Source organism: Numida meleagris, chromosome 4, assembly GCF_002078875.1.
Source record: "Numida meleagris isolate 19003 breed g44 Domestic line chromosome 4, NumMel1.0, whole genome shotgun sequence".
In the NCBI taxonomy this organism is placed as follows: Eukaryota; Metazoa; Chordata; class Aves; order Galliformes; family Numididae; genus Numida; species Numida meleagris.
The window spans coordinates 72,104,950-72,117,651 of NC_034412.1; positions in this window are offsets into that span (position 1 = coordinate 72,104,950).

A 12,702-nucleotide genomic window follows, 5' to 3' on the forward strand; every position below is an offset into this window, starting at 1 on the left:
GACTCTGTTCATACATCAGAAATTGCCTCCTGGTGGGATTAAAAATCTTCTTCAAAAGAGATATTTTGAAATCTTCATCATAATTATGCTTTGGCTTTGTTGTTTCCAGCTGAAGACAAGATTCTAATACCGTGAAATGAATGCCAAAATTGCCTTGGTCTCAAAGGAGGGACCTAAACTTTACTCCTTGGCACCTATTTAAACTTAAATCAATAGAAAGAATAGGCTACGTCTTCTTGGATGGAAGTCTTAAATGCTCAGCTAGTCCAAAGAAAAAGCTGATTGTTAACAGACTGACTTTTCTATTTTGAGGAGTTGAAGATGACTTAATTTTGGTGACTGCCATATGCTGTTTTGTTGTAGTCCTGCAATAAAATAATGTTGGATATATTGTCTTTGAAAGGACTTCACGTTTTCCTAATTTTTTACTATAGAAATCTTCATCAGATTTAGTGTGTTTCAGCCTAAGTCTGCATCAACCTTTAGACAGATTTTCCCTTCATTCTTTACTTGTTTTCCCTCATGACCATGGAGGGAATGTATTCATTCCCATGGTGGGATACCACAAGATGACCATTTCCTCAGAGCTCATGAGTGATGAAACTGGCACTATAACAGTGAGCTTGGCACCCCACTTCCCAAAGCAGCCTTCCTCTGACATCTGCAAGCAAATACTGAGTGGCTGCTAAAGCAGCCCAACCCAGCAAGAGGTGTGCAGCCATTTCACCTTCAGACATCTGTAACATCTCTGCTAGGGTGATGTAGTGCTTGGCTGAGACCAGCTCAGGGCTAAAGGACAGCTGAAGTTGTGCTGGGAAGAGAGAAACAGCTTTGAAAGCAAGCCAAACCAAACCTCCGCTGTCTGAAAGTTCACATGTATCACTTGGGTTACAACTGCTCCTGCTCTCCATAATATTTCCCACTGCAGGAGCTCTCTGCTTCCTTTGAGATTCAGAACACTGTGATGGCCAAAAGCCTGAATTTGTTATATTCATCACTGCCATTCTCCGCCAGTGCTGGAGAAACTGCCCTCAGCCTCCTCAGCATCCTGTGCCTTTACCTCAACTTCAACTGTCCAGGAATGTAAATGTTGCCAGTGTAAACCCAGGGTGCATGAAGCAATGGAAAAAAACATATCTAGTAGTTGCCCCAGGAAGACTGTGACAAACCAGGTACAACAGAACCCTGTGAAGTCAGTTTGTAGCAAAGACAGCCCTTTCCGCATGGCTAGCTGGGAACTGGGGATTTCTCAGAAGCTATTTCTGCTTCAAAAGAGTCACCCTCCTTCCTCCTTCATGAATACATGCTCCTATCTGTATTCTTAAAGATATAAAAACAGTGCCAGGCTACTCCATGCTTGCCCCAGCAAGGAACTGAGGAAAAACTACCTATAGGCAACAGTCACACAGCTTAATACAAACCAAGAATGAATACAGACAACTCATGCTTAAGAAATCAAATACAACTTTGCAATGAATGAAAAAGAAGTTTGGTAATGCTCCAATGCACAAAGCATATTTCTTCAAACTTTTAAGTTACAACAGCTCCAAGGAAGGACATCAAGATTATGGTTGAATGGAGCACAGAGAATGCAACCAGAAGGAAATGAAAGGTCCTTTGTTTTCTGGTACAGCCACAAGTGCTAAGACTTTGGTGTTTCTCAGTGCTATTGAGAAACAGTCCAATTTTTCATCAACAGTTTTGTTGTAAATAGAGATAAACGTGGCCCTTATAACCTTCAGCTGCAAGAAACAGGGTAGTTTATTATCAGGCCAGGCAGGAAACTAACGTAGCAACTAATGTAGCTTTCCCTCCCACCAGCAGCACATGCCACTGTTCAAAACAAGGGCACCTGCAAGACACATGGGTGGAAGGGTTTCACTGCCATTGTTTTGTGACAAGTTGGGTAGTTGCAAGAGACACAAAAAGATCAAAGGAAGAGACAGATGGTGACAGGGAACATCTAATAAAGCAGACATAACAAGGACCAGGAATATGCCTCCAAGAAAAGCTAAGAAAAAAGAGTAAAAGAACTTTAATGCTATTTAGTGGAAAATAGACTAGCTGTAAACAGAGGCCATGCCTCTTCTGTGATTGTTGCTGTGTTAAGAGAGCTTTCTATTGTCTTTGCAAATAAACAGGATTGCAGCAGAGAAATCTAATTTCAGAAAACACTGATTTCTCTTCCCAGCTGGAATCGTCTTTATGACCCGGGATTTTAATTTCTCTCTTTATCCATCTTATTAAAGCTCATATCCAAACACCTAGGAAAGAAATAGCATTGCTCTATTTAGGCCTATAACAATGCACTCAGCTCAGCAGTTAGTGAATTGTGCTTATAAAATGCCTATTTTTGTGATACTGGAAGAGCTGTATCTCAGAAAGATTTTAGGACAAGCTGCTGATACAGTCAGGTAATTGTGTATCTATGAACCACACAGGGCAGAGTGCTGATGGGTACAGTTTTGAGTACTTCTTTGTTGTATTGTTCATCTTGTTCTTTGTCACGGGGAGTCAGGAGGAAATTCTGGCACCTTCAGACCTACAAATCCACTTTGAATTTTCTGCAGTCTTGGGTGGAGCCAGGAGCTGAATTTAACGACTCTTGTGAGTCCTTTTCAACTCAGTAGATTCCTTAATTCTGTGATTCTACAATTCTATGAAAAGTGCAAAGCCCTCTGACTGCCAGTCTGATGTCCTGCCTTGAAAGTGGAGAAAGGGCTCTCTTCCTACTTGGGACATTGAATAAACTCAGGAAATTGTCTGTTTCCTCATTTTACACGCATGCTCTACTGAATGTCCATGCACCAAAGCTATTGAGATGAGAATTTGGAGGAATTTGAAGTTGGCAGGACATATTCACACATGCTTTCAGCACACATACACTGCATAGAAGGGATGTGCTCTAATGACACAAGCAGGTTACTCAGTACTTTCAGCAGCACTTACTTTTGTCATGTTTTGTGCATGCTGCTCAGAACTTGCTCTGAAGACAGCATCCTTCCTTTCCATATGGGGTTTTCTGTGAGTGCACAGCTTTCTCACAACTGAGACTTTAACTGCTACCTTCCTGCACAGCAGCGCTCTGAAGTGAAAGGTTGGCTGCACCCCTTCATACAGGAAGCTGCTGGGTCCCAGGAAGATTAGGGCTGAACATAACCATGTTGGACACAAATCTCAATTCTCCAAATCAGATTTTTGGAATATTATTTTGCGTTCTGAGTACGTCTCCCACTGTCTTCAAGCTGCAGCTGTGAAAGTTCAACACGCCTACAAGTCCTGCACCAAGAATAAAACTAATGTAAAACTATTGACAGCTTCTGAATAGATTGGCTTGAGTGACTCAGCTGTCATCACATGGAGCTGTGTGACAGAAAAAGAGATGGTATCCAATTCTCCAGGGTAGAACATCATTCACTTGCCATATGCTCTCTTCCCAAACTCATTCTCCGTACTGCATCATATTTCTTGAGCCAAAGAATTGGAAGGGGTCCTTCAGTGTCTATAACTGTACAGCCATGATTGATTCCCAGAATTTTCCATAGAGCTCACAGAATAATCCCCACAACCTTGTCATGAAAGACAGTCTGCATACACAACCTGCATACACACAAGTACCAGGCCTTGCAGCTTTAATGGTGTTTTCCTCAGTTGTTAAGTATTTTGTTTTTTTTTCTTTTCAGAAAGTTGAAAAAATACTCTTGTGTGGCATTGTGCTGCTATTCACAATTGCCACTGGGAAGTAAATGTAGCCTATAAATTCCCTGCACAGGTCTTTTCTGTTTGGCTAATGGCATGATAGAAAATAATGATAGGTATCAGAGACCACCACTGAGAGCTGGGACATGCACTTTGCCTGCCTGCCTCCCTTCTTTGTCAGTCTCCTCTTAGTTCTCCCAGACTAGCTGGGTCCTTATCCTCATCTTTTCCCTGAGCCAATCTCATTTCTTCTCCTCTGAGTACAATACCCATGAGAGATCTACAGCCATTCACCAGGAAAGTTTTTAATCTAGAAGAGGAGAGTTTTAGATTAGTGAATAGGAGGAAATTTTTTACTCAGAGTGTGGTGAGGCACTGGCACAGGCTGCTCAGAGAAGCTGTGGATGCCCCATCCCTGCTGGTGTTCAAAGCCAGGTTGGATGGGGCTCTGGGCAGCTTGATCTGGTGAGTGGCAACTTGCCCATGGCAGGGGGCAGGAGCTTGATGGGCTCTAAGGTCCCTTCCAACCCAAACCATTCTATGATTCACCGCACCTCCCTCATCCTTCACTCTTCACTCAGGGGTTGGACTTGATGCTCCTTCTTGGTCCCTTCCAACTATGGATATTCTATGATTTTATGACTCTTCGAGAGACAGCACTCCAGTCACTCAGCCTGCCCTCATGTTTTCCAGCCCTCTACTTTTTCCTGTTTCTCTTTTCAGGAGCAATCTCTTCCAGCATGCCCATAGTCTACACAGCAATAAGATTTTAGAGGAGCTCCAGCATTTCCCTAGGAAGTCAAAGCCCCACCACTCAGCCACCCAGCAAAAAGCAGAAGGTGCCTTTTGGTTGAAAAGACACTCTTATTTCCTTATATTCAAAGATCCCGTTTCAAAATATGGAAGTACTAGGGCTGCTTTTAAAAAGCTTAAGAAAATCTTTAGTCAGCAAGAGTCTTTTGCCTCTTGCCTCGTTCTTAGCAGTATGTTGCAATTTTATAGAAAATTCTCTGGGATGAAAAGAAATCAGTCCAGAGCAGACCCTTTATACTGGAATAGTAAATGTTTCACAAAATTATAAGTGACTGTAAAGCAGGCCATATGTCAGGAGACAAGAACAGGTCTTCCTGCACTTTGGATAAAAGCTGTCTGTATGAAGCCTTGCATTGTATTTCCAACTTCTTAAGCACTCTCTGTTGATGATAGTTATGCTAATATGAGGCATTAAAAAAATCAACATACACAAGATAAAGCATTAAAGATTATATTAAAATTCTCACTCAAAATTATTCTCAGTTTGCCCTTAACACTGGTGTAATTGTTGCCTGTAAATAGCACATGCTACTTTACCTCCTGCCCCACGGTCCCGAAACATGAGCTGAACTTGCAAAGAAAAAAGGAACCTCTACAGAGTATCCTTCTCTGCCTGAGACAGTTACTTCCAGACACTGTTTGAAAAACATCCATAATAATCTCACTTCCTCAAGCTGCAAAGAGAGGAAGGAATAGCAGTGACAGAAATTTCAACTGCCTCATCAAAGATGGCTAATCGATCCCCAGCATTTGCAGGGGATTCTGGCCCTGGTCTTGTGAAAAAGGAGTGGAGCAAAGAAAGCAGACAGCTTCAACATGCTGCAGTCCATGCAGGTTAATGTATTTCTTGGAAGGGAGATGCTTGATAGAATGCCCTGCAAGTGAGACACAGAGTACATGATTAATGTCTCAGGAAATACCAGCCCAGAAGTACCTTAAATGCTAAGTGCCTCAGTCAGTCTTTGTTTGGAAACATTTTGTAAAGTATTGGTTTTAGGCAAAGTGGAAGGCATCCTTGCTTGTTGCCTGCTGGTAGGCTTTCGTTTGTCACCTGTGATGAACACTTGAGATCTGACATTGCATGTCTTTCCACAGACATCATTCCCCACCTCCAATCCCAGCCCCACATTTCCTTTTTACTTTTCTTTCTTTTCATTCAGGCTGAGGAGACGCTGAGTAAGAGGTGTTTGTTTTGGGAAAAGAAGAAAGACTACTACTCCGGAGTTATTAAAAAATGACTACACAGGTTTCAACAAAGAGCCGCTTAAAAGAAAGCTAAAGAGCTCATAGAGGTGTTTTGTTGGGTTTTTTTTTTTTTCCTTCAGAAAAGAAAGTTTATGGAAACAGCTGGAGACTGTAACTTGGAAAACTGAGAAAGCCAGATGAATCAAACTTCCTGTTTTCCTCTCCTGTCCCAACCTGCAGGGGACAGGGGCTGTGGGTAACCTCTTCAGCTCCTTTTCAAAACAGATGGTGGATTCCCAAAAGGCTCAGGTTCAGGCTCTCTTTCAAGCAAAAATATCAACTGCTCTTTTGAATATTGCTCTAGTATCTTCAGCTCGTACACATAAGTAACCATAGAATCTACTAAATTCTGATTTGCATACATGCACACAGAAAGAAAAAATATACTGATTAACCTTCATGATTAAGGCTGATATATAACGTTGTTTTCAGCTCTCTGCCAGAGCAGAGCTTTCGTACCTCAGCATCTTGCAATTTGCTCCTATTACCTTTCACACTAGTGCTACAATTCATTGACGTGGAAACGCAGTCATAAAATTTGCCTCATGAATGTTCTTAAAGCAGGTAATAGGACTGCATTCTGTGTCATTTCCCCACGTTTTTTCAGTTAACCCTTTGGGTGCACAACCTGAGTCATTTCAAGGCTCAGAAAGATTGAAAAACATATTGAAGTTTTTCAGAAAAAGGGCTCAACATTTAGGATTTATTATATTTGCTTTTATATTGGCTTAAACACAGGTGTGCCAAGTCATAATGTGCTGTGGAATAAAGGTATCTTGCCTCCTCTCAGCACATTCCACTGCTGTAAGAGCTGTTAAAACATCATCAGCCCCTCAAAAAAAAAAAAAAAAAAAAAAAAAAAAAAAAAAAAAAAAAAATAGACAACATAGAAATCCGTAAAAATGAGTAGAACCAGAAGACCGCAGTTCTACTCCTAACAATATTATTGACCTCTGTGAGGCTGGCTGAGTGATTCAACTTCCCCACATCCACAGCTGAGAAGAGGAAATACTGACCCTTCTGTTGGATGTTCCAAGGTTCCTGCCCAAAAGTTTTAGGTTTGTCGTGAGCACAGTATGGGCTGAAACTCAGCATGGAAACAATGAGAAGTCCTTCTCTCAGATCAAATATTTCAAATATTCAGCTCCTCCTGCAGAAAGGCAGAGTCTCTGCACTATTAGGGTTCATACAGCCTAGGCACACTGGTCAGTCATTGAGCTTATGATGATTTATTTTTACTAATTTTTACTGTGGATGCCTCAGGTTTTTAAAATATCTAACTTATTCTGTGACAAGAAGATTTTTGTTAGGTTCTCCCCCAATACCTACATCGGCTCTGCATCTAGTTTTGTAAATCTGTTATTGAATTCTTTGACAATTGGCATATTAATTATGCACCAGCTCAGCACTAGATTTCATTCATAAGGCCAAACATATGTTCAGAGTAAGAAGAAACTAGAAAATTAATATTTTAAAATAGAATAAAAATACCCTTACCATCATGTAGAAATTGTGTCCAGATACAGTACTTCAGAATAGTTGTATGCAGCTTCACTTTTATAGGTTCTTCTCTTCACTATCTCTCCCAGGATAAAGCTATTTACGTTTTTAGAGTACAAGATTTTTGTTCAAATTATACCTAAGGTTTTATACAAAGTTCTCCTTTAAACCCCACATATGCACATAAGCTCCTCAATCTACAAAACACCCAAAAGAGACTCAGAAATTCCCAGTAAGTCAGTGACTGGGATAGCAACCACAAACACTAAGCACATTTGAACACAGATTATATATGATAGAGAAAGGGCATCACCTGTAGCCACAAGCTGCAGTGGGGAAGACAGAAAATCGATACAATCTGAGGAATGATTCCTTATGTTTTTCCCATTATCTACCAAGAAAGCATTGCTTTTCTGTATTGTTGCCAGGGATGTCTTCTCGTTTAACTCTGAAGTCCGAATCCCCATATATACCCGTATCTAAAAATGTATGATTGTTATTTGGGCCCTTGGGTCCTAGAATGTTTTACTTATGGCCCGCAGCCAGGCAAATTTTATCTTTATTTCATTCAACCATATATTCTGGCTCACTATATTTTTCCCTTGCTCACAGAGCTCAGCTGGCCTCAGCTTTGGAGCTGGCTGAACATTTCTGCTGATCAGTTGCCAGATATTGTCAATCATGTGCCAATTTCATTTTTCATATGAAAGAGCATTTTAAGAATAAACTTCTCATTCATGTTGTTTGTTGTGATATGCACTGAGAGAAGTGAAGAAAATGGCAAAACTGTGTCTCTAATCTTCATGAAGTTAAAACCTCTTTTGTACCTGCAGCAGACTGTTGAAGATGCTCTTTGCCATCTTGTTGTAGGATCAAGTGGGTGCGAGATATCACCGATTGACTCAAACAGGCTTGAGACTGAAGCCAATTCCTTCAGGGCCCATGGTCCTCACCAAGGCAGCTGTCTGTGACCAAGAAAGCAGCAGGGCTGGACACGCTCTGTTTGGGCCAGGAACCCCCAGTGACAGCAGCCACTGCTCCTCTTCTCTGCAGGCCCATGGGACTTATCTCCATTCCCTAGGAAAGCACCTGGCTCTGAGTTGTTCTCCATAGGGAAAAAGGAAGTGGTCTCATTTAAAATGTTCATTTTCAGGGATGCCAAGGACCCCTGCCCACTGCTGCTCTGCTGAGTGCAGATGATAGGCCAGCACAAGCAGACAACAGTTGGACTGGCTCTATGTGCACTTCCCCAGTCACATCAGGGTTGCCACTGCACTGAGGCTGCTCCCAGACCTACTATGCATCTCTGCATTATTACTGCTGCCCTCAGGACCTACAAGGTTCTTTAAGTTGCTCAGTGGTAGAGCATGGACTTGCATTTTCTCTCCACATTCAATTTTTTTGTGAAATTTTGGACTGGGACCAAGCCTGTCATTGGAACCAGCTCAAGATTTCATATAAAAATTAAATTAGAGTATTATTAGAGTACTACACAGACTAAGCACACTTGTCCAGTGGTGTTTTTCCACTTTCCTTGAAAGAAAAGAAGAAAACACCACACTCAGATGTAGAAGGTAGCCACTATTTGTAGTAATGCAGTAAAGGTTGCTTCGAAAAGCAGCGAGGTGTTTCACCTCTTTGTGTGGCTCAGAAACGTTGTTTCCCTGATTGCCTCATCAGTTATGCTGAGCACAGCATAACAGCATTCATGACATCTCCCAGAAAGCACACCAGTGTCACCCTCCACCTCATCAGTGTGAAATCCTTCCTGTGACAGTGTTCCTATGGGATTGGCAGGCTCACCTCTAATCGTAGCCAGAGCTAATGATGTATCAGCCTGGGGCTGTGCTGAAAGTTTGGAGTGGGACTTGTCTACTGACTGGACTCTTCTCATCTACAGGTAAGGTGGATTGTGCCCTAATTTATGGCCGTTCATCTAGTTCTGAGCAAAGAAGTTAAACAGTTTCTCATCCAGTTCCACTCTAGAAATATCACGATGTGCAAAGAAATAAATAGGGAAGGCTGTTTCTGACTCATTAAAAACTTGCATTCTTTGGTAAATCAAGTTTGAGGAAATCTCATTGTGTTACTATATGTTTACTTCTTCAAAATCATCACTGGGGGGCATTTGTTTGAAAGAAGTTCCCTTTCAGAAGACACAGGAGGGAGTCAGTCTGGGAGGGAGAGCCATAAACTAGTCAAAGGTTTTCATTTATTTTATGAAAATAAAAAATACAACAGACAGGGCCGTATTTCCCTAAGGAAAGGTAGAAGCTTATAAGACTAAGGAGAAAACGCAAATACCCGGGGAAAAATACTAAAAGATTCTTATATATCACAATCTGATGAAAAATCCACTGAGCTGAATGCAAATATACTCATCAAATTCAGTAGGCTTTGACTTAAGCCCGCATATTTTTTTTAGATATGGGTGTAATTTTTTATAATTGAACAAAGATATTTTTTCCATCTTTTCAGGACAGAACTTAGCACTGAACTTGAGGAGATCATATTGTAGAAGGGACCTTTAAGGTCATCTAGTTCCAACTCCCCTACTATAGGAAGGAACACTTCCCTCTAGACCAGGTTGCTCAAAGCCCCATCCAGCCTGGCCTTGAATGCTTCCAGGGAGAGGGCATCCACAACCTCTCTGAGTATCCTGTTCCAGTGTCTCACCACCCTCACAGTATAGAATTTCCTTCTAATACCTAGTCTAAATCTACCCTCTTCTGGTTTAAAACCATTTCCTCTTATCCTGTTGCCACATGCCCTTATAAAAAGTCCGTCCCCAGCTTTCCTGTAGGCCCCCTTCAGATACCAGAAGGCCACTGTAAGGTCCCCCTGGAGCCCTCTCTTCTCCAGGCTGAAAAGTCCCAGCTGTCTCAGCCTATTCTCACAGGGGAGATCGAGAGGACAGGTGGGTCCTCTCGACCCACTCCAACATCTCCATGTCCTTCTTGATTTGAGGGGGGCCCAGAACTGGACACTACTCCAAGTGGGGTCTCACGAGAGCAGAGTAGGGGGGCAGAATCACTTCCCTCAACCTGCTGGTCATGCTTCTCTTGATGCGACCCTGGATATGGTTGGTATTCTGGGCTGCAAGCGCACATTGCTGTCTCATGTTGAACCTTTCATCAACTGACACCCCTAAATCCATCTCCTCAGGGCTGCTTTCAAGCCATTCTCTTCCCAGCCTGTACCTATGTTTGGGATTGCCCAAACCAGGTGTAGGACCTTGCACTTGGCCTTATTGAACTTCATGAGGTTGGCATGGGCCCACCTCTCAAGCCTGTCCAGGTCCCTCTGGATGGTGTCCCTTCACTCTAACGTGTCAACTGCACCACTCAGAGAAATTTGAGGAGAGATAGGTACATTCTTATCTTCAGGATGATTGCTTTCAGCATGTTCATCAAACAGAGGAGGGCTGTCCAATTCAAACCTCAGAATTAGATACAGGATAGGAAGGTTACAAAACAGGTTCAGACAGATGAACTTGTGAACCTTGGTTCATGTTAGCGGGTTTCAGTCTAATCACCACAGAAAACTTCATTTTGTTTTTATTTTGATTCAGAGATTTGGAATCACCAGTCTTACACAATTCAGAAGAATCCATGCAGTCACTGATACCTGGTGGTCTCTGTGATACGTTCTGGATCTTTCTGCCAAGCCAAGTCAGACGTAATTCAGCAGAAAACTTTCTCTTTTGTCCTCAGATAGAATAGCTGCACACACCTGTATTTGCCATTAGATTTGTATTAAGCAGACACGTTACCTAAGAGAGATGTCTAAGTCCTACCACAAAAAAAAAAAATTAAAATAAAAAAGGAAGACAAACAAAATACAAAAGACTACAAAAAATACATAGCAAAGTACTGAGTGTGAAAGTACACTCCTTTTTTTTAAATTGATCTGACATTTTCTGCCTTTCCTGCTAGGCACCTTTCAGCTAAACATATGGAGGTCACTCAGGCAAACAAAGTTCTGCTTACATCATTAGTCACCTCCATCTGACAGCAAACAAAGCCCACTCAGCTGTCTGCTGAGCCAGCAGAAATATGCAGCAGCTTCTCTCCTGGAGAGGTGCATTCTTTGCTGGGTAAGGAGCTGGCTGGAGGGCCGGGCCCCGAGAGTGGTGGTGAACGGAGTTAAATCCGGCTGGCGACTGGTCATGAGTGGCATTCCCCAGGGGCTGGTACTGAGGCCTGCCCTCCTCAATATCTTTTTTGATGACCTAGATGAGGGCATTGAGTGCGCCCTCAGTCGGTTTGCACATGACACCAAGCAGGCAGGAAGTGTCAATCTGCCTGGGAGTGGCAAGGCCCTACAGAGGGATCTGGACAGGCTGGATCGCTGGGCTGAAGGCAATGGGATGAGGTTCAACAAGACCGAGCGTCAGGTGCAGTACTTTGGTCACAGCAACCCCAGGCAATGCTACAGGCTTGGGGCAGAGTGGCTGGAAGACTGTGTTGAAGAAGTGGACCTAGGGGTATTGGTCAATGCTCTGCTGAACATGAGCCAGCAGTGTGCCCAAGAAGGCCCATGGCAACTTGGCTTCTATCAGAAACAGTGTTGCCAGTAGGAGTAGAACAGTAGGACAGTAGTGCTCTGTCCTCAGCACTGGTGAGGCTGCACCTCGAGTACTGTGTTCAGTTTTGGGCCCCTCACTGCAAGAAAGACATTGAGGCCCTGGAGCGTGTTCAGAGGAGGGCAACGAAGCTGGTGAGGGGTCTGGAGCACAGGCCTTATGAGGAGCGGCTGAGGGAGCTGGGATTGTTCAGTCTGGAGAAGAGGAGGCTCAGGGGGGACCTCATCACTCTCTCTAACTACCTGAAGGGAGGTTGTAGAGAGCTGGGGGTCAGCCTCTTCTCTCTTGTAACTAGTGACAGGACGAGGGGGAATGGCTTCAAGTTGCGCCAGGGGAGATTTAGGCTGGATATTAGGAAACACTACTTTTCTGAACGAGTGGTCAGGCGCTGGAACGGGCTGCCCAGGGAGGTGGTGGAGTCACCGTCCCTGGAGGTGTTCAAGAAACGTTTAGATATAGCATTGAGAGACATGGTTTAGTGGGGTTGGTGGTGGTAGGTGGATGGTTGGACTAGGAGATCTTGTAGGTCTTTTCCAACCTAGCTAATTCCATGATGCTATATAGTAGGGCTCTGTTTTATTCGTGAAAGAGCCCTGATGGTGTCTCCCCATTCAGGCTCCATTTTGTGTTACTACTGAGGATTTACTGGCAAGTATCTGGGAGAGAACTACACATTTCATGCCTGCAGATCAGAATGCAAAGAGCAAATTTGACAAGCAGGGAAACAACAGGCAGAGAAAGGTAATGATAAAAATACTAAGCACCTAATTTAGTAGTAATTTCATTCATGTACTTGTCTGACCAGCCACACACCTTGTACCTTGGGTTACCATGAACAGAAGCCTTGCTTGTCTCTACAG